Source organism: Anas platyrhynchos, chromosome 2 (genome assembly GCF_047663525.1).
Source record: "Anas platyrhynchos isolate ZD024472 breed Pekin duck chromosome 2, IASCAAS_PekinDuck_T2T, whole genome shotgun sequence".
NCBI lineage: Eukaryota > Metazoa > Chordata > Aves > Anseriformes > Anatidae > Anas > Anas platyrhynchos.
Genome location: NC_092588.1, coordinates 130341926 through 130363165, shown reverse-complemented (window position 1 = coordinate 130363165; position 21240 = coordinate 130341926). Strand labels below are relative to the sequence as shown.

At 35.8% G+C, this 21240-nt stretch overlaps 1 long non-coding RNA gene across 4 annotated transcripts in view; it reads left to right on the top strand.

The window, feature by feature from the left end:
- The window catches only part of LOC106015582 (uncharacterized), a 320191-nt gene that overhangs the window by 278311 nt on the left and 20640 nt on the right, over positions 1–21240 (top strand). For 3 of the 4 annotated variants that reach the window (XR_011807004.1, XR_011807003.1, XR_011807002.1), the window contains one exon: positions 6573–6791. The exons of the other annotated variant lie outside the window; for it this stretch is intronic. This is a non-coding gene — a long non-coding RNA (uncharacterized lncRNA). The remainder of the gene's footprint in view (positions 1–6572; positions 6792–21240) is intronic. 4 annotated transcript variants of the gene reach the window in all.

Sequence of the window (21240 nt, the reverse complement as noted above, 5' to 3'; positions counted from 1 at the left end):
GCAGGCTTAAGATGGGTGCAGCATTTGCTTTACTGCTAGAGATCTTCTTGTACATAAAGTGAAATAAATACAATGACAAATAGCTTTTTGTTTTCTTTTTGTTTTTTTCTTCTTCTTCTTTTTCTTCTTCTTCTTCTTCTTCTTCTTCTTCTTTTTTTCTCTAGAATAATTACATGCCTGCTAGTGGTTGTATAGTACAAAGAACAGTATCAAGATATTCCTTTCATAATCAGAACTGTGGCAATGGTACAAAGAATGCATAAGGAAATACATGCTTACTGCTGCTAAGAAATTCATGTAACATACTGAAGTCCCAGTCCCTAGGCAGTGTATTAGCTGTCATATTTAAACGTGTTTTTTTTTAATCTCAATTCAGGACTTAGCAACGGGAGTTGAATTGCAGTAGAGTCATACTGACACCAGGAGGTTATCAGCATTCCTGGGAAGAGTTGTATGAACATGGAAATACTAACGTGTGTTGCAAAACCTTTTTAAAATTGCAACCATTGAATAAAAAAGAAACAAATAAGGCCTGAAAAGTCCACTTTCATTGTAGGCTTTTCATCTGGTACTTTATTTTCAAGGTATCCTTCTCTTCTTGGGGTTGTAGCTTGGGGGCTTTTCAGCTAATCCTGTGTACCATGTACCTGTATGTATCAGGACAATATCTTTCCATTGATTGTCTTAGTAAGGGGGATTGAATTAATAGGAAAATATCTGCAAGGATAAATTCATGGATCTATTCACACAAAGGAAAGGGGCATGTATGAAATTCTAAGTAATAAAATATTGCAGAGGTGGCTCTCCTTACTTCCAAGGCTTTTTTTTTTTTTTTTTTTTTTTAAATCCCCTGTTAATTAAGGTGTATTATAACTGACTATCTTCTAGCAAATCAGTTGAGCCCTTGTCTCTGCTGCTGATAGTGCTAACTTCCACAAGCTTGTGCTGATTCATTCCACTAAGATGTAGTGTACTGTGTATATCATCAACTGTTTATTTATTGCAGTTTTTATATAAGAACCATAAGCAAAAAGTCTGCTTCTTCCTTTTCCTTGAAAGGCTGACGAGGTGTAATTGCTATAAATTTTTCCTGATATCATCATCTGTTGGCTATTTTTTTCTTTTTTTTTTTTTCTTTATTGCTTTAGATAAATATAGATATAAATTAGGAAACAATAACAATTCAGTTATTCTCATCCAGAGTAATTCTGAAACAGGATTGAGTCTATTATTATGTTAAATTCAAAGAAAGGTGAGCAAAACATGTAAGCAGCTGTTGGTATGGGAGATAAGAGTAAGATAGTTTGATTTTAAGAACAAGTTTATACTAGTGCTTGAGTGCTTCTGAGATCATGCTTATGAGGAAAAACAAATATTGATTGACTATAACAATATCTGGTATTTAAAAACAAGGAGGTTTATGATAAGAATGACCACTGGAAGCCAAATAACTGCTTTCTTCCCCCCAAAAAGCAATGTTTCAGTTTTAATCTTCCTGCTTTGTTGTTTCTGTATTTTGTTACTAAGGTACATATTGCTCGACTGTAAGAGTTCCACAGGATCATACAACCAAGAATCAATGTGGTCTCTATAAATGAAACGCAATTTGATATCTATGGATTTGCTAATACAAACATTTTTGTTAATTTTGTCTGTCTACAGGCAGACAGCCTGTATATCAAGTCTGAGCTTATGGGTGATAGGATAGGATAGAATAGGATATCTTGAGTTAGAGGGGACCTACAAGGATCATGAAATCCAAATCCTGGCTCCACACAAGACTACTTAAACCTTAAACCATATGTCTGAGAGGATTGTCCAAATGATTCTTGATCTCTGTCAGGCTCAGTGCTGTGACCACTTTTCTGGTGAGTATATTCAGTGCCCAAACACCCTCTCAGTGAAGAAGCTTTTTCTTATATATGACCTGAACCTCCCCTGATGCAGCCTCATGATGTTCCCTTGAGTCCCATCTCTGGTTAACAGAGAGACAAGATCAGCACCTCATCCCCATCCCACCTCATCTCATTTCATTAGGAGCTCATTATAGAAATATTAACCTTAGGTAGATTAATTAAAAAAAAAAAAAAAAAAGTTAACTTTCATAAATCCTTTGTGGTGGTCCACCAATTCCCTCCACAAGTCCATAGAACAAAGGTTAAACAACAGAAATAAACCAACTCTGGAAAGTTTTCAGAGTATTTAGACCAATCTTATCTGCCACTGCTTATGTCCTGCCATTTCTTCTGTCCTCGCCTTGATGAGCCTACAATGACCAAAACCAAACCAGCAAAAAAGTGGATATTTTTCTTCTGTCTCTTTGGCCTGAACAGGATCTGAGAGGTCAGTTCATTGCTGAGAACAAGAAGAGGTAGGAAGGTTGTGAAGGGCAAGAGGATCCAACCTCCACAAAAGTAGGGCAGATCAAGTTTAAAGCTCTGTACCCCTCCAAGACCCATTTTGGAAATGAAGATGGCACAGCCAGCGTTTCTGGTGGTAAGCACTACCCAAAGTCAGATTTATAGAAAATAACTGGCACCCAGAAAGGTAAACAGATAGATATTCAGTCCCCTTAAAGACTGAAGCAGAAGCTGTCAATCACTAAAAAGAAGAAAAAAAAAAAAAAAAGAAAAAAGAAAATGAAACAGAAAAGTGAACAAATGGACAGAAATCCTTTGAAATTTAGGATAGTCTTTTTTTTTTTTTTTTTTCCTCTTCCCTAGGGGGAAGTGTATTCTGCATAGAAACAATATTTGAATGTAGATGTTTATACTTTGAGTTTGAAAGCAACCAAAACTTAAGGAAGTCATCCCATATTTCTTCATTTTGAGTTGTAAGCATGAGGCTATTACATCTTTTTTAAAATCATGCCCAACTCTACAGTCAGTGATAACGTGGACAGTAATTTTTAGTTCTTGGGCAGCTGAGCTGATGGAAATATGAATCTGTTTTGGATAATGAAGCCATATCTCTGCTAGCTGGACTTTGCAGGGTAAATCACGGAATATAGGTGAGTATTACAACTGTTCATTTTGGGTAGAGGCTATCTGTATTTAGTGGTAAGCTTAAATATTGGTAGAGCAAATGTCATCAAGAAAGATTTGTTGATGAGACCTTCTGAATTCTTATTTCAAAGTCCTTGATACTAAATCATTTCCTTTCCACACTATTATTTTTTTTAAGCTGCTAGGTAGTATAATTTCCATTCTTTTTCTGACCTGTGGTCATGTGGAATCTATGTATTTGTGCTAAAACAAATATGGAATAAGAAAAACAAGCAAACAAAAAAACCAGCTAAGGTTCAGACAGTTACTTGTATCAGGCAGGTGAAGTACTCTGTCACCTGGAGTTAAATTAGGAAAGACATCTACTTTGTTGGACATTGCAGGGAATGAATGTGGACCATTAGTGTCTGTCAGAGAAGTGGGAGATACTGAAAGACAGAGAGATATGCACTCTGTTTTTAGTGAAGTGAGAGCAAACTCCATGCAATTATGTAGCCCTAGTTCCAGCATAGTGTTATGTTGGACTATTTGTGCTTCATACCTAATTTCTCCTTAGATTTAATGGCTAACACTAGCCTGGAAACTTTTCCTATAGTACCACTAGGTGGTGAAGTCGGCTAACAATTTGTAAAACTGATGCGCTTCCCTCCGGGGTGAGGAGATTCCTTCCCTGAAGGACTTGACATAGTCGCCAACCTAATGTCAGAGAGGACATGCAGATATAGTTCTTCACAGAAAGACTAAGTCCCGTCTGCAAGGGAAGTCACCATAAACCTGGTGCTTCACTGTACTTAATCTGTACAAGATGAAACATCATCTTAAAAGTATTTGCTCTACCCTTTTGTCAGATTATTTGAGAGACTCATGAAACGAATCATAATTTAGATTCCAGTAGAGGATGGAAAACGAGACCCAAAGTTAAGCTACTTCTCTCTTTTACTGCATTCTATCTTACAATTTAAATCTGTACAGTAAGATTTGTGTCCAGAATTTCTCCCCCTCTCTCTCAAAATCACAAAAAGCAAACAAAAATATAAGCAACTAGAACAGATTGATGATTCCACTGAGAAAGTTATATATTCACTGTTTTATCTAAACTCTCTAAACTGTTTAATTTTTAGAGTCCATCAAAGAGTTAATCATTCCCTTATCATTAACTCCAGAACTATCCCCCTCCTCCTGCCCCATCCCTTATCAAAAAATGGTAACAAAAATACAGGAAAACAGAACAATTTTGAATTTTGTGCATTCGGTTGGAGTGGAATGCAGAAAAGAATAGTGTAGGTAAGGGGAGAGGGGAAGTTTTAGTTGTCACCTTTCCATTTCAAGCTTCCCACATATTTTACAAAAAGCAACAAGCAAACAAACAAAAATTTTATTTTCATTTTTAGCATAAACAAAATGATTATGTGAAATTATCTTTTTGATTTGGGAAAACAGCAATGTTTACCAGGAAAAGAAATGACAAATCAGTTTTGGTTTTAGGGGAGCTGGAATATTATAAATGATGTAAAATTGCAAAACAGTTGCATGACTGAATGAGCAGTGTCATAAAGTAGAAAAAGTAGGTATTTTTACTAACTAGTAGATTAATCTTATGAAACATAATGTCTTAGTGGTAAACTTGGCAGTGCTAGGTTAATGGTTGGACTTGATGATCTTAGAGGTCTTTTCCAACCTAAATGACTCTACTATCCTATGGTTCTATTTGGAGAATAAATTGTATTTAAATATTTCCTTCTTATTTATAGTTCATTGTAATTATTTTCTAAATTTTCAGGACCTAGTTGTAAATTTTACCTTTCTCTTCTGTTTTTTTTTTTTTTTTTTTTTGATACTTAATTCACAGCATTATGTACCCAAATGTAATGTTTCCCCGCCCTGCCCCGCCTTCCAATGAAAAAGCTTCAAACTTATATTCAGAAATAAATGCCAGTCTAGCAGTAGAGCAGTGTCTATTAGATGTGCAAAGTTTTGTGAGAATTATTGTGGCTCCCTGTGAGGCCATCTGGGCATTATCGAGAGGGGTATGTGTGGGATGTGTACTGCCTTTTTTGTTTATTTGTTCATCTTGTATTTTACAAATTTGAGTACTGTAATCAAAAATATATTTATATTGATTGTAATATTTTAACTGACTCAAATATTTCATCAATAAAGAAGGATTTACATATATAAATGCAGTAACTTTCAAGTTCACCAAGTAATATATTCTCCACACATATATATTTATACATATAACAGTATGAAAGGGATCTACAAAATTCAAAAAGAGGTAAGATGAAAATCAAAAAAGCATGAGCAAAGTGCATCTGTTCAAAGAACAAAAATGAACTATGTTAAATCTCATAAGTATACCTATGCTGCTGCTGAATCCTTTTTATTTGCTTTGTTGTTGTTGCAATGTTGTTGAGGTATGCACTTCCCTGGCATGTGCTAACAGAGATGGTCACAAGTCCCATTGCCCCCTGGCAGATGTACCTGAGTATTAGTAACAGGAGATCATCTTTGTGATTAATGTCCTGTCAAAACAGGATCTGTCCAGATCCCTTCCTTCATAATTCCAGGGGATTTTTTCAGGCTAAAAGGTATTTGAACAGTTTTTCAGGGATTAAAGGAGGGAAATGCTGCTAAAAATTCCCCCAGAAACAGAACGAGCTTAAAGAAGAAATACTGCAAAGCTTTTCTGGTCCCACTACAGTTGGAGGCAAGGTGGCTTTCAAACTTTGCCATATGGAAAGCTGCCTAGTCCTGGCTGAAATTCAACAAAGCAGTTCTTACATTTGAGATAAACTGTGGATGCAAATCAAGTGAAATACCACAGCCTTTCCACGTGTCAGGCACCTCCTATAAAAAACAGCTTTCCCAACTAATGCTACTTCCCAAATTTCAGGGGGCATGGCGATATTACTCAGTCTTACACCTGTATTAGATGTGTATTATGCTGAAATGGGATTCATATATGGAAGTGAGTCTGCACATTTTGTATGTATAAAGCAAATTCTTCTGAAGTGCTAAATCCTGTTTCAAATAACTCTCAGAGAAGCTTTAATTTTGTCCCTGTGTTGATGGCAAGAGGAAACTGACTTGCTACTCTGCTGAAAGCAAACAAGCGAATAAAGAAACCATAGTTCTGAGTCCATATTGATAAAATATTCTGAAAACAGAAACGGCAGAAAATACTAGTGTAGGTTTTTGTTTTATTTGTTTTGTTTGTTTGTTTGCTTGCTTTGGAAGGTGTTGGGGAGGTTCGTTATTTACATCTATAGTTCTTAAGTCTACTTTTGACTTAAACATTTTTTTTAATGGATTTCTTAGGTTTAAATGAAGGAAACATTCTTTTGCCTGCATCAGCTGAAATATTTAAGCAGAACTTACATCTCCAGCTTTTCAATAGCAGCATCCTGGGGATCATGTCCTTGCTCTCATGAACGCTTTCAGCCACTGGGTGGAGAACTTGTCTAACAAACTGTCTCGATATGACAGAGTGAAAATCAATCCAACTATACTTTGCTGGCTGGGCAAATTTGTATAATACAGGTCATATATTAGGCTTTTCTTTTCCAGTGGTCAACGTGGTTCAATTTCCAGCTAGGACATAATTTGCACAATAACCTGAAGTTGAAATTAATACTAAGAAACAAGCTGTACTGTGCGTAAGAAAAATCCATTAACCCATCTGCATTAGAGGAAGAAACTGACCAATGGAGTTGAAGCACATTTGTTATACTCTAAGAAGAAAGTTTCAGACAAATATCACAGGAACCAGGATGACACTCCAATAAGGTAACTTTAGGTTTAATCTTAGCTGCAAATAAGAATATTATTATGATGATTTATCTTGTCTAAAGGACTCAGAAGAAATCAGATCCCTAATGTGAAATCATATCCAGCAGAAGTTGTTACCTTCCAAGTGGAGCTTGTTTCTTAAGTAGGTAAAGGTAAGGATTCACTTCAAGATAGAAGAACAAAACTGAGTTGTCCAAACTGATAGTGTTGGTCAGTAACAGAGCTAAAGATAGAATCCAAGTTTCTGATGCTTGATCATGTCTCCTTGTTACCTGGTAGCCCCCGTGATACTAATGCTTACATGCATCAATCTGGTAAATGCTATTTCAAAACAGAGCAGGCATGTCAGAGTCTGGGGCTCTACTAAATAAAGATTTTGAATGGTGACATAAAATATGAGTAAAGACACTTTAAAGGGATGGCTCCCAATAGTAGTTTAGTAGGGGGGAAAAAAGGTTTGTTTATTTATTTATTTTTTTAAACAGAAGTCAGCTCTACCCAGGAAAAAGAAAATATTTTTCCTTCTTGATATCAAACTTATCTATGTGTGTTCTGCAAAAAGGTTAAAATTCAAAGGAAACATTTTCCAAACATTTTCATTGGTGTATGGAGTGGTGTAATATAATGTCTAGTATGAAACCAAAACTTTTGTGAAACAGAGATGTCTGTTCTTCTAGTAGACCCTGCTAAGAACTAAATAATTTACAAGGTATTGCTTTTGTCTTTTAAAATATGTGTGAGGTGACAGCTCTCTGGATATTACTTATGATGATCTCCATTATATCAAGTTGGAATATTTCTATCATAAAAAAGTTTATCACAAAAAAGTGTCATATAACCAGACTAAATTAGTAATACAGGATGTTCTTACATATTTTGTATTTGGTTTATAAAGATGGAAATTATTCTGGGATGGATTACATCAGCTTTACTCTTATTAAACAGTAACTTCTGCTGCAAGTCGTCTCGGTGGTCAACAAGAGCAAAGTAGTAGGGAAAAAATATGGATCTAGCAAGATTAGTGGCAAAAAAAAAAAAACTTTGAATGGAATTTAAAGAGTGGCAAAATCCATCATTTATTATAGATAATATGAACTGGCCTTCTGTGGGTGCCTCTGCCCTCTGTCTTTGCTTCCTTATATATGCGTATGCTTTAAAGATAGCATTGCCCAATTAACCATTTGCTTGCTATCCATCTAGCTGGAAAAAATATCTTATTGGTAATGATTATTGAAACTACAAGTTTGTGTAAGTAGCAAATTGGTTGAATATTCAAATTATTTTTGTGGCTGAACAAACCAACAAAAATCATCACTGGGTCAGAACAGATAAAAGTTTGTTTGTTCTTCCTCTTTAGAGACAGAAACAAAATTATTTCAGGTTGTACTAACCATGGCATTTGCATTGGGATATTAAAAGAGAAAAACATAGTTACAGATATGCCATGTCACTGGTGCAGATAATTTGCCTAACAGTCCAGGGAAATGCAGGTAATTTTGGTCTTTCTGAGTGAAGTAGATATCCTATGTCTATAGGAAAAGTGCTCCATTCATTGACCTATGTTGCAAGTTCAGGAAAACTCATGACATAACATTTAAAGCTTTGTTCTGTGACAAACGTATTTAAATACCTAGATGATTCTGTGATTCTGTGAAATCTGGAGTTTCCCTGAGGAAGTGGGGTTTGATGAGGGCTTCCTTCGAGAAGCAAGATAGAGATAAGTTTATCCCAGCTGTCATCCTGATATCCCATAAGACTTTAAGTTATGCAGTTTCACGGAGAAAGACAGAAATCTTTTCATCTGCTGAAAGATGGAAAGAAAGTCATAAACTTTCATTACAGAACAATAAAAGAGGACAGGGCTGGAGTCAGCCATAGTTGTGTGACTAAGATTTGTGAGTTACAGCATTCTAGTGTGTTCTTTTAACAGTACCTCACAAAGAAAACATAAGTAAACTCCTAGATTTACCTTACTGGACTTCAGTTAGCATATCCTACATGACATGCACAGCCTTATTTTAATACAACTAGTCCAGATTCCTCCTTCCAGTATGGAAGGAGAACACTGGAGCTCAGGAGGTCATCTATATGTGTCAGTTTATTCTGCATACTGTGAATCATAAAATTTGTCCCAACAAGAACAAAAACATCTCAAGTACAGAGATTATTTTTAGACTCTGCATTTAGGTAGCTACTTTCTAGATGCACAGGGACCTTTGTTTCAAGTTTCCTGATATAAAGTGGTATGGAGTAAGAAAGAGGCTTTTACTGTTGTTCTCCTGAAAGGAATTTTGGAGAAATTTACCTTTTTTTCTGTTGACTACAAGGAAGAGACTTGAGTTTAGTGTTCAAAGCTGGACAATAGGAAGAGTACTGTACTCACACATGACTTTGGTGCTCAATTAAAGTTAATGACAAGATGCCTTTGGCCTCTTTGAAATCTGTATATGTGTTATTATCTGCACTGGGAACAGAAATTCTCTCTAACATGTACATTTGGACTGTGCAGAAGTAAGAAATGTAATCAACTTCTGATTTTCTGTGCATGTTCAAACACACTCCCACTTATTCCCCCCGATGTATAGTTGTCACAGTGTAAACATACTGCTAAATGCTTCCTCCACCTGCTTCAAAGAATTAAAGAATCATCTCTTAACAGGAAAAATAAATGTACCAAATGTCACAATGCCTCAGGGGGATCGAAAATGATAAAACAAATGTTGTAACATTCTATTTTTGATCCAAAGGTAAACAAATGAAATGATGTGTATATGTGTGTATACACATACATTCACTCTTTCGGTCATGTAATCCATCACTGAGGCTATTGGTTAAGAGAGAAATTGCAGTTCCAATGTATTTTCTAAACATTTAAACCTTTCTCATAAAATTATTTTGGGCTGAAAAATGTCTCCTGCTCATTCTCAAGCCAGGTCTCGGAAGTGAATTTTCTTGGAAGGTTTCATAAAAAAAAAAAAAAAGTTCAGGATTTTGCTTTCACGTAATAACTTTGAAATACATTAGTTGATATTTTCCAGATGCACTTGCAGTACTCAGCAGCTCAAAGGAAGCCCTCATTCAGGAGATGGACTAGGTGGCAAAAAACAAAGACAAATGTTCACCTTTAACCTTTCTGATTGCTATATGAGAAAAAAATATCATTTGATACTGGTAGAAACACTCCTGTTTTATGAGACATTAATCTGCTAGTTTTTCTTGTCTGCTTCTGATGGAGCTAGATTCTTAGGAAAGGTGTATATCTGTAGTTTCCAGTGAAGTTAAATATACACTTTTTTGGGTACGAAATTAGGTCTCTAGATTTCACATTTCACTGCCTTCTATTGATGCAACCAATAGAAGGAGGTGGTTCAGAAAAGGAGGAAAGAGAAAGGAAATGCCTCGCTGCTTTCCCTTCAGAGTTTCCAGGAAATGATCTTTTGAATGTCAGACGGAATAGGAGGATTGCAGACAGTTTAGGCTCCAGATCATGTGTGTGGATCTCAAAGGAAAGCAGATTAATATTTAGAGATTTTGTGATTTCCTGGAGGCCTAAACATGAGGGCTGATTCTTAGGAGTGCCCAGAACTATGCTTATAAAATATATTTATTACTTTACCTTGTTATAGTCAACCCTCTCATTTATTAGATACATATGCTCTTTGTAATATTAAGCTGTTAACTGTTTAGAGGGGAGCCTGTATGTGTTCTTACTGCTCGTTCAGTGCCTATTTTTGTGAGTCCAGACTGCACACTTTTAGCTATTCCTGGGGCAGAAAGAAATAATCAATAACAAACTCTGTGGAAGTCTGAAGCTAATCACAGCATGAAAGAACTAACAAATCATTTGACCTGGAGGCTGTGGTTTAATGCTATCTCCAGTGTGATTTTGTCAGGCAACTTAGGATATACTTGAATTAGCTTTACAAGAGTTAATGCAAGCACTTGAAACATCTTGTGTCCTTCCTTCTCCTAAGGGCACATTGACCTGCATGAAGTTCCATGCTGCTGCAGCTACACTGCTTCTCATGGTACCAAAGCAGCAGAAGAAGCTAGTTCAGGCATCTCTGCACTCCACTGCAGTCTGCATCTTTGACGTGTATTGCCTCGTTCTAGAATAGAGGTAGGAAGAACAACAGAGGTTTTTATGAGGATAAATATATGGTTGATTATGAGATCCACATTTATGCTGAGCCCCAAGCCTGCTTAGACAGAATAGGAAATTCGGTATCGCATAGCAGGAATGTACAGTAGTATTCGTGCAGCTGCCTTCCCTTGTGCTGCTGCTTCTAGCTGATAGCATTTAAGCTGCTGATGTTTGAATCAATAACTAGTTATCCTTTTTCAGAATGGAGATCATTCAATAATGGAAATGACAACAAAAGCTAAGGTGGACTCATCTGGCAAAATGAAAGCATTCTTGTCAGTGGTATTACCAGAGATTTTAGAACTACTTTCTCAGCTGTCAAAATTTCTCCTATTCTCAAAAGGCAGCTAGCCTTTTTACAGGGGCTCTGCTTACATTCTGACAGGATTTTTAGCTGTTTTGCTTGACTATCTTACTTCTTCAGAGCACTTTATCAATCAGTCTGATTTGAAAAATATAAATCAAGACCTACTAACATGTGGCCTTTGATATCAAATAGAATGTCCCTGATGCCATGTACTGGACTCTGACACCTGATGACTTCAAATCTGTTTGCTTAACATTGAAAGTAAGGAAAGAAAAAATAACCACTGGATTAAAAGATGTCTGGTTGAAAGTTCACATTCCCCCAGCACCATTTAGTAAGGTCCCACTGAAATCTGTGGAAAGTCTCCCTCTGGCTTCATGCAACTTGAATAGAGTCTGTATGGGTCACATTATCATTCCTGTATTTACAGCTTGAGTCAAAGCTAGGGCCATAGTAATTTTCAAAGGGCAAGAAGAGACTATTGATATTGTAAGCAGGAGTGCAAATATTTGTTGCAACTGAAGGCTTTTTTCCACAGAAGCCAGTTAGAACAGGGAACACAACAATTCAGAGAAGTAATCGAAGATTTCATTGTGGACTGCAGTACATACAGTATCAGATTGCAGAAACAGTTAAAATACTTTTGCCAGGTATCATTGGCAGAGCATCAGATTTTTAATACAGAATGCTGAAGAGGATGGAAAAATCTTTTGTATCTTAATGTTTTCAGATGCATTATTACACACTCTTCAGTTTTTCCTCACAAGTTTGGCTCATTTTTCTGAGGCTTTAAATAGCTAAAAATGGCTTTCCTAAATTGTCCTGTTATTCTGTTATATTCTGTTATTTCTTTCTGGCATGTATTATACTGTGGAATGACATCATAGTCATTAAATCTGCCTCTCTTCCTTTAAGGAACTTGTTTAAGGTTAACTGAGGCACAGGGGTTCTATTTCTTGTATCTGATGCTATTCAAACTGCAGAGCACTAATTCATAATCTCTTTAAAACAATGAAAGAATAATGAGTAAGTGGGTCACTGAAGTTGTTTCAAGGCTTCTGCACTACCAATACTTTAATTCATATGTTATATATGATTGAAGCACTTTTCATTTCCTGAACTCTTAAAATTGTCAGGGAGTATAATCCATACTTTTTTCTTGCTATTTTAGGCTGCTGATTCGGCAGTAAGTAAGTAAATTAAATTTAATATTAATACACGTGTTAACTAACTGAGTAATGACACCTACAGTACTTCCCATCGTTAATCTTTTCTTAAGCAGATTATGAACTAAGGTAAACATTACACACACATATATATGTCTATATATTCATATATGCACACATATTTACACATAATCCCAAGAAATATAACAGTATGAGAAGACTGATAAAGTGTAATAGTGCCATAAAACTACTGAGAATAACTCATTACATTTCTCTACATCTCCATTTATGCATGTGAAATAGGCTAGCCAAAAATTTGAAAAATACAACATTGTCCAGCTGAAAGCTCCACAGAGAACAAACTAGCTCTTAAATTGCATATTTTATAATAGGCTATTATATGTACTAAAACAAATTTGAAAGTGCCATTTAGAGATCATATCTTTTATGAGCTTCAGACAGGTAATTAAACTGTGTATAAGAGACTGAGATGATTCCTTTCCAAATTGTTGTCTAGGATTTGTTGTATTCAAGTATCAGATGTGATAGCCCACTAGCTCAAAACCAGCTATGTTCCAGATATGATTACTGTGGGCAACCTGATCTAGTGAAAGATGTCCCTGTTCATGGCAGGGGAAGTGAACTAGATGATCTTTTAAGGCTCCTTCCAACCCATGCTGCCTTTCACTCTCTCCTCAAAAGAACAGAGGGAGAAAATATGATGCAAATTGGCTCATGGGTTGAGATAAAGACAGGGAGATCACTCACCGATTACTATCACGAACAAACTCTTCTACCTTATCCCTTGTTCGAACTTACAGTTGAGCCTGCTTTGGGCAGGAGGCTGGATAAGAGGCCTCCTGAGTTCTCCATCTTCCAACAGCCTCAGTTATCCTGTAATCCTAAAGATATAACTGGATACCTACAGAGATTACTGTGCTGTACTGGAGAATATGTTTGTTCCCTTCCAGTGTTGCTTTGTTGTTGTTTTGGGGTAGTTGATTTTTTTTCTTTCTTCTTCCAGAAACAAGTAAGAAAGCAAATTTCTACATTTTAACTTTTTCAGGGGCTTTGAGCAACCTGATCTAGTGGAAGGTGTCCCTGTCCATGGTGGTTGGAATTAAATAATCTTTAAGTCCAACCCAAACCACTCTATGATCCTATGGTTAAATAAAAATAAAAGCATGTACAGTAGAAATGAAATTGAAATTTAAAGTAATTTCTATTTAAAAAGCTTTTAAATTTCCCCAAATTTATAAGAAAAAAAAAAAAACATAATTTAAAGAAAAATATATGTTATTGTTTTTTGTTTTTTGTTTTTTTTTTTTTTTTTCTCTAGCTATCTTTTTTCTTCAGAAACGGGTATGAATCATGGTAAGTTTTTAATAGTAGTAATCAAAAGGCTTTGCAACTGAAACCAGTCAAATTATGGCTTCTAAATGTAGACTTTTTGTGGTTGTTGTTGTTGTTAAATGTTTAGTATATCCATTCAGGCAAACATAATGTTGTTTTATGCTAACTAGCACAGATTGAAAGTATTTTTCAGTCTCAATGTTGAGTTCTCTAAGAACCTTTGTTTATATTGTATCCTATTTATGTGAGAAAATGAACTTCATTTTAAAGCTGGTATCTTTGAAATAGAGGATAATTTGCACTGCATGGATTCTGTCTGCAATATCAGTAAAGTTTGCAAAGAAAGATAGTGGTAAAAACAGTAATGTTTTAAGCAGTCATCTCTAATTTCTGTACTGATACAACTCTATGAATTAGAGGTGTGACAATTTACCTAAATATCATGCCAGTGTAAATCTTAATAACTTTTTATGGAATTATATCAATTAAGAGTTAAATAACCAAATATTGCTTATGTCACTGAGGACTGCTTGCTGGCTTTCCATTTATGCTAAAATACAGGGTACAACCATTACATTCAGGAAATCACTCCTACAATCCCATAAAAAAATCTTTCTTGGGCCATTTCCAGAAAGGCTGAATTCCTGGCAGTCCTACCAAATGGGAGATTTGCTCTGTTTCTTGAAACGAACCATAGTTTGAAGACAAGATTATGAAGGGATTGGCTGATCCTGTATGAGATTTTAGATATTTGAAAGGTACATCACTTTTCCCAGAGAAAACAAAATTTATCAGCCTGGGAATGGCTACGTGATATATAATTGTGGGCTTTTGCGCTTTGGGGTGCAAAACTCATGTATCAATATCAGGCTCACATCTAACCATCTGCATTGATAACGTCATATAACTTTGCTCCATGTCTTTAAAGCAGAACTCACGATTAGAAATGCAGAATCTAAGAGAAGGTTAAAGGTCTTGTACTTCATGGGTACATGGCTACATCACTGATATTGTCTTTATTTTACAGAAAGAATTTATTATCGTAGAATCATATCATAGAACAGCTTGGGTTGGAAGGGACCTGTTATAATCAGTGTTCCCTTCACCATACTGTTGAGTATCGCACAATAAAAAGTAGTCTTTCTTCTATTTCATTCTCAATGGATATAACTACAGTAGTAGATTAAATAGAGAAGGGGTACAAACTTAGAAAATGGCATCCAATTGCCCAGAAAGTTTAACTGTTATTATCATGCTCCTGGGCATAATTTTCTGTTGAAGTTTCTAAAACTTTCCCAGGCACTATTAAGCATAGTTTGGAAGGTAGTTTGGAGCAAGGATTGTCACCAGTAAGCATTTTTTATTGACCAGCATAGAATCTGATATCTGTGCCTGAAATCGCTTGCTGAAAATTTATGGCTAGATAAAAACATATACCCAAGCCTTCTAGGACTTTTGCTAATGTCCTGGCTGATAGGCCATTATCTCTTTTGCATGTGGTAGCGAAAAGGAGCTTAGACAGCATGGTGGCTTAGAAAGCAACCATACCTTTCCTTTGGTCTCTGAGTGTCCCTGCATATCCTGTTTTTCTCTGTTTTCAGAGGCCTAAATCTACAATCATTTACTCCTGGAAACTAGCCCTTCAGTCTCTGAATAATCATATTATATTCACTGCATATATAAGGTTCTGCTTAAACAGCACTTGGAGGATTTAATGAATAGACTGTGAAGTCTCTGTGACACAGCTTTTCTTATTTTTATGTTTGTAATTTATAGGGTCAATTCTCTTTGGATTTCATCTAAGCCCCAAGGATACAGGTGCTCTGTAAGCCTGAAATACATTCCTCACCAGTCACTCTTATTCTTGAGTACTTCCGATGCAACCAGACTGAAATGTGCCTCTCATATTCCGAGTGGCCTGGCTTCCTAACATTTTTTAAAGGGTCATTCATTTCAGTGAGAGTTTGCAACTGCATGAAAAATTCACTATGTTTGATTTTAAATTCTTAAACGTTAAAAGGACAACAATATACGAAATTATCTCTAAGAACTTAAAAATTACCACACCAAGATCGAATTATAGGCATGATGAAGAGTTACATCTTACCCATATGAAATACTATTATTATATGTTAGTCAATATTAGTATACCAGTATGAGGCCAGGAAGATTTTCAGAAGTCCTTAGCATCTAGATCTGGATGAGACTCAATGCATGGTTATCAGCAGTCTAACACTGTAACTGAACTAGATTTCCAAATGTTTTTTTGTCAGTATCATCCACTTTTAATGGGAGCAGGTGGATGAACACATTTGGAAATCTAATCCACTGCTGTACTGGGAGATCAGGTGTTTTCAAACACAGATATATTTGTTAGTGCCCTGAAATTACACAAAGCTGTCTAGTTATTTGTATATATTTCAAACATTTGTGTAGCAGAAAGATTGTGCTGCTCCCCAAAGGCCAAGTATTAGTCCCAAAACTAAACATGAAAAACAGTGATTCTTTTAGCTATCATCAGTTGTCTCATTTGCCACCAATTACAATTTAACCTCATAAATCTCTGGGTATTTAAAGAGTAAAGCTTATAAGCTTATGCAGCTTTGAAACTTTTTTTTTTTTAATTATTATCTGATTATTCACAGCTTGCTAATTCGTAATTGGACTTTTACAACTCAAAAACCTCCAGATTTCAGAAAAACTAATTTATTTTTTCTTGGTTTAATTGTGGTATTCACACTCAAAACTGTGGAGTGAAATTGCTTCTAGTAGGTTGTATGCAGTGTTCTGGAACTAATAAAATATATTATTGATTGCTTAATGAAAATCACTGCATTCACACAGATTTACTGTGGCTAAGGATGGCTACAACAGCTACTTCTTATTCTGTTTTGAGGATCACCTGCCATTTTACTTGGGTATATTGCTGCATATCAAGTGTGCTTTTAAATTAAGTTATGGTTGCCTACAGGGCACTATGTTGGGTGGTACCATTAAGGTACCCTTATACCTTTCCTTCCATGCAGTGCTACCCACTGCCTTTAATTTAGCCTAAGATCATCAAAATTAATTATGACAGAGTGTATTAAAAATTGAAATAGAAAATCAAAGAGTTTTATTAAGTACCCTTTAGATTTTCTTATGTGTTTAGGGGCTTTAGCTTTTTATTTGTTCATCATTGTCTAATTCATTGTGATTGCTATGACAAGGATTGGTAAAGTAGAATAGAAATGTCTAACTATGGTGGAACTGACTCTCTCAGTTCCTACCTGGGCTTGAATCAGTTATATCATCCTCACATACTCTCACTGGATACCCCTTCTGGGGGAACTAAATGTACAACCTTTCCATCAGTGATAGTGGCCATTTGTACTTGTTGTCTTCGCCCTGTCAAGGTGTTTGGTCTGTGCACCAAGTAAAGGACTGATTGTACCTAAGGCATATGAAAATGCTGCTGATCCTCCTCCATAGTCCTGAAGGCAAAAATTCCAGAGCTTTATGGCACATCCTGACAACCATCATTGCACTGTGCTGAGTGTTGTAATGGGGGATGACTTCCCACAGTACCTACAGGAGGGACGTGGTGTGCCCACTGAACCAAGTGGTTGGAGCTGGATTTATTAGGATCTTTTGTTTCATAGTTGGTAGGAGCTGGTTAAGCCCCATCCAGTGGTCCCCCTGGGTGGGCCTGCTTCTGTATTATGTTGGTTGATGTCCAAGGGCACAGACCCTGTGATGTCCCTCATATAGAAAATTCTGCTGGGAGTTGGACTGTTAACTGGACCATTAACCCTGTGGTTCTAGCACATAAACCTTTAACCTCTTGCTAAAACAGAGCAAAATTTTTCACACAGATGCCCAAGCTTGCTCAGCTCTCTGCATCTTCTGCATCTCTGTCTGTGTCTTGCCACCTGGCTTCTGTGGCTGTAGAGATTCAGGACAGTGGGATGCATCTCCAACTGGAGAATAAGATCTGTCATTTTTTTGTGACATCAGATATACAAAACTCTACCCATGAGGCATAGTAACATCCATAGCAGTTTGCAAATTATTCACCTAACAACTCAGTATGGTCTTTGGTGGATAGGCTAACTATCAAATCTAACTTGCAAAAGGTGCCATGCATATGGTTCAGTGAGTAACTATTATGTTTTCATCTCATATTGCAAAGTCAGAGATTTGTAAAGGAAAAGACATAACCATCTATAACCACATTCAATCTCCTGCCTATTACAGGACAAAGAACATAATCCTTTAATTTCTTTAACATGCCACAGTTCTTTTGGCATAAAACATAACAACAACAGCAAAAAACACACACACAAAACAAAACAAAACAAAAAAAAAACAACACAAAAAAACACCCAGACAAGTGTTACATAAGTGACATAGTGCTGGATGATAGTCATATCCTTTTTGTTCCAAAGTTAGGTCTCTGCTTCAAATATTGTCTTTGCTTCTAGTCAAATTTTGTCTAGATTCACTTGGGATCTTGCTGTACCTTTCCCCGCCAGAGTAAAGTCTTTCTTACTATCAGAAATATGTTTTCCATGTAACTAATGTGCAAGTTATCTCCAGGTAATCTGCCTGACAGATCAACCAAATTTGTGCTTTTTCCACCTCTCTCAATTAAGAACATTTTGAAGGCTGCATCTTTCCAGAATCACTTCCAATACTTCATTATCCTTTTAGAGCGATAGACATTAATTCTGGACACAGAATTCCAGTATCAATTCCAATATCATTAATACTATCTTACCACTTTTACCCTTGCCTGTAAATCAGTTAAAAATCATGTAAACTCACTGAAGGACACCAGTGTCAGCTGGTCATCTACCATGACAATAATTTTTCTTAATCTGGAGACAGAATCATTACTGTCAAAAATACGTTTCCTCATCTTACAAAAGCTTTTTGTTTCTAGATAGACGACTTTGCATTTGGCTGCATTAAAACATATGTTTGCATATGAACTGACCTCTCCAAGTGATCCAAGTCACTCTGTACAACTGACCTTTTCTCTGTATTATTTACTATTCCACCAATAGGTCACTCCCAGTCCTCTGATTAATTGAAAGTAAAAGGAAATAGATTTTTTTTTTTTTTAATATAAATTAGTTTAATGCATGACCCAAAGCCCATTAAAGTCACTGAAATAATTTCTATTGAATTCAGGGAGGTTTAGATTGGTTTCTGAGTAAGTTGGAGTTCTGTTATTTTAGAAATTGTACTGACTCCAGGGCTGAACAAAATACATCATAGGCTTTCCTTTTTTTTTTTTTTTTTTTTTTTTTTTTTTTTTTTTTTTTTCCCTACCCAGGTACACCTGAAACATCCTGTTGAAGTTCAGCAGGACAAAAGCTGTCTTCAGAGAACACATTCAAATTCAAAATAATTTTCAATAGCATAGAAAACTAATGGACTGTACACACTGTTTCTGGATCTATCCGTATCCATGGTCTTTAATGTGTTCTGTATTTTCTTAAAAAGTTAATTTGTTCATTCAGTTATTTGCCCAAAATCATACTAATGAGATATTTTATTTATTTATTTATTTATTTTTATAATTCTGAGTTGAAACTCACCCAGGTTGTGAATTTTGTGGTAAAGTACAAAATTTCAGATTTTAATTCAAATTTGACATGCATTTTTAAAACACTGGCTAATCTTATAGAACAGCTGTCCTTGTTGTAAATATCTCTGCAAAACTGATAATCCTTAATAGATGGCAAGTCTCGATAAAGAATAGAATACAGATTTTAATTCAAATTACCTGAACCTCACTTTCCAAAGGGAAGGGGAATGTGTTTCATTTGAATTTCTTTTACCTATATGAGTTACAAATTAATTTTTTTTTTCTATGACTATTCCTTAGTGTTTTTATGGTAACTTCTAATGTAGTAAGTCCCCGATGTCAGTTTAGATTAAGACACCAGTATAATAACTAATAATATTTTTTCAATTGAAAATAAGCTGTTACAGAAATAAAGAGGGGTTACTTTAAGGTGAACATTCTTCAGCATTGGCCAAAAGCCATCTTCAACAGTCAACTACATAAAGATTTATTGGTCAGATGACTTTTGTATATACAGCACAAACTAAAATCCCAGTCTTGGAAATTTGTGTAACAATAAAGCTTTGGACCATCACTACATCTAGATTGTTGTAGAGGACATTAAGAATTCACACGAGTTTAAGAATTATAGCAATTTTCCTCAGTCCACAAATTATTATCCCTATAATTTTTCCTCAAAACCACAAGGGAGGTGAAGGACCTTTTCTGTGTTCTTTTCTTAATATTGAAGATAGTACCTACAAGTTTCTCTCTCTCAGTAGTTACAGATAGAATCTGCTAATTGTTGCCTATGTGCTTTGGCACACAAGGATATGTCTTAAAATACCAAAATAGTTGAGTAAGCTAATTACACTGATCCTAAAAGATTCAGTGCCTATAGGCTTTCCTTGGTGTATTGTGTATTTATATCAGAAATTAAGCTTGTCTTGTTTGCTTGCTGTGCTGTGCATGGGTTCTAAGCCTCCTGCTAAGATCCTAGCTATTGATTTGGGTTGGCTCTCTCTGTAGGTGCCCGGTGTGATTCATGATCCTTTATTTCTCAGAAAGCATTAAATACCTGCTTCTGAAAATTGGGAGTTTTGCTAGTATTTTAAGATAGACACTGAATATTGCTGATGGCATGGAGTAACTTGAGCAATGGCAGTGGATGTCCTGCCCATTGTTGCATTGGATGGATGGCATCCTGGCATGCAGTTGATAGTTTGTTTACTAGTTGGTTCTATTGCAGCTTGCTGTGTTTAATTATTTTTTTTTTTCCCCTTAAATGCTTCTTAATTTGTTTCAGTAAAAAGATTTACATACCAGGGGATAGCTAAGTTTTGCCTGTATATATAGTGTGTAATCTGTTCTGTAATCTGTGTATATACTGTATAATCTGTTCTTCCATTGCACTGATAATTTGCAGTTCAGCAGGTGTATTTTTATTTGTTCATTCCTCAAGTCTGTTGTGAAAATGGGAGGGGAGAGAGACTGTACCATTCTCTGTGGTTTGTGGAATTGTTCAAAAGTAACAAAGGGGAAGTTCTGAAAACTTGTAGTGACAACACTGGGTGCTGTTCAAAAGTTTCACCAGGCAGTTTGAACAGGTGAAATGTCATGGCAGAAATAGCAAGCTATGCAGTAGGAAGGAAAACCAGGCAGATTGTCAGAAATGTGGTCCTGACTGAGTGACAGAGACCCACTCTAAACAGCATGCAAACGTGTGCAACTACTTGTGTGAGCAGTGTTGCTGAATTGAGGGAATGTCCAAAAATGAAAGATATTACTACAAATATATATATATACCCACGCATATATATATGTTTCAGGCTTTCAGCCTTCAGTCTTTAGAAAAGCTTGGATTTTATTGATCAGCTTTACAAAATACATTGAAAATACATTGATAGAGGCAAGTATCTGGG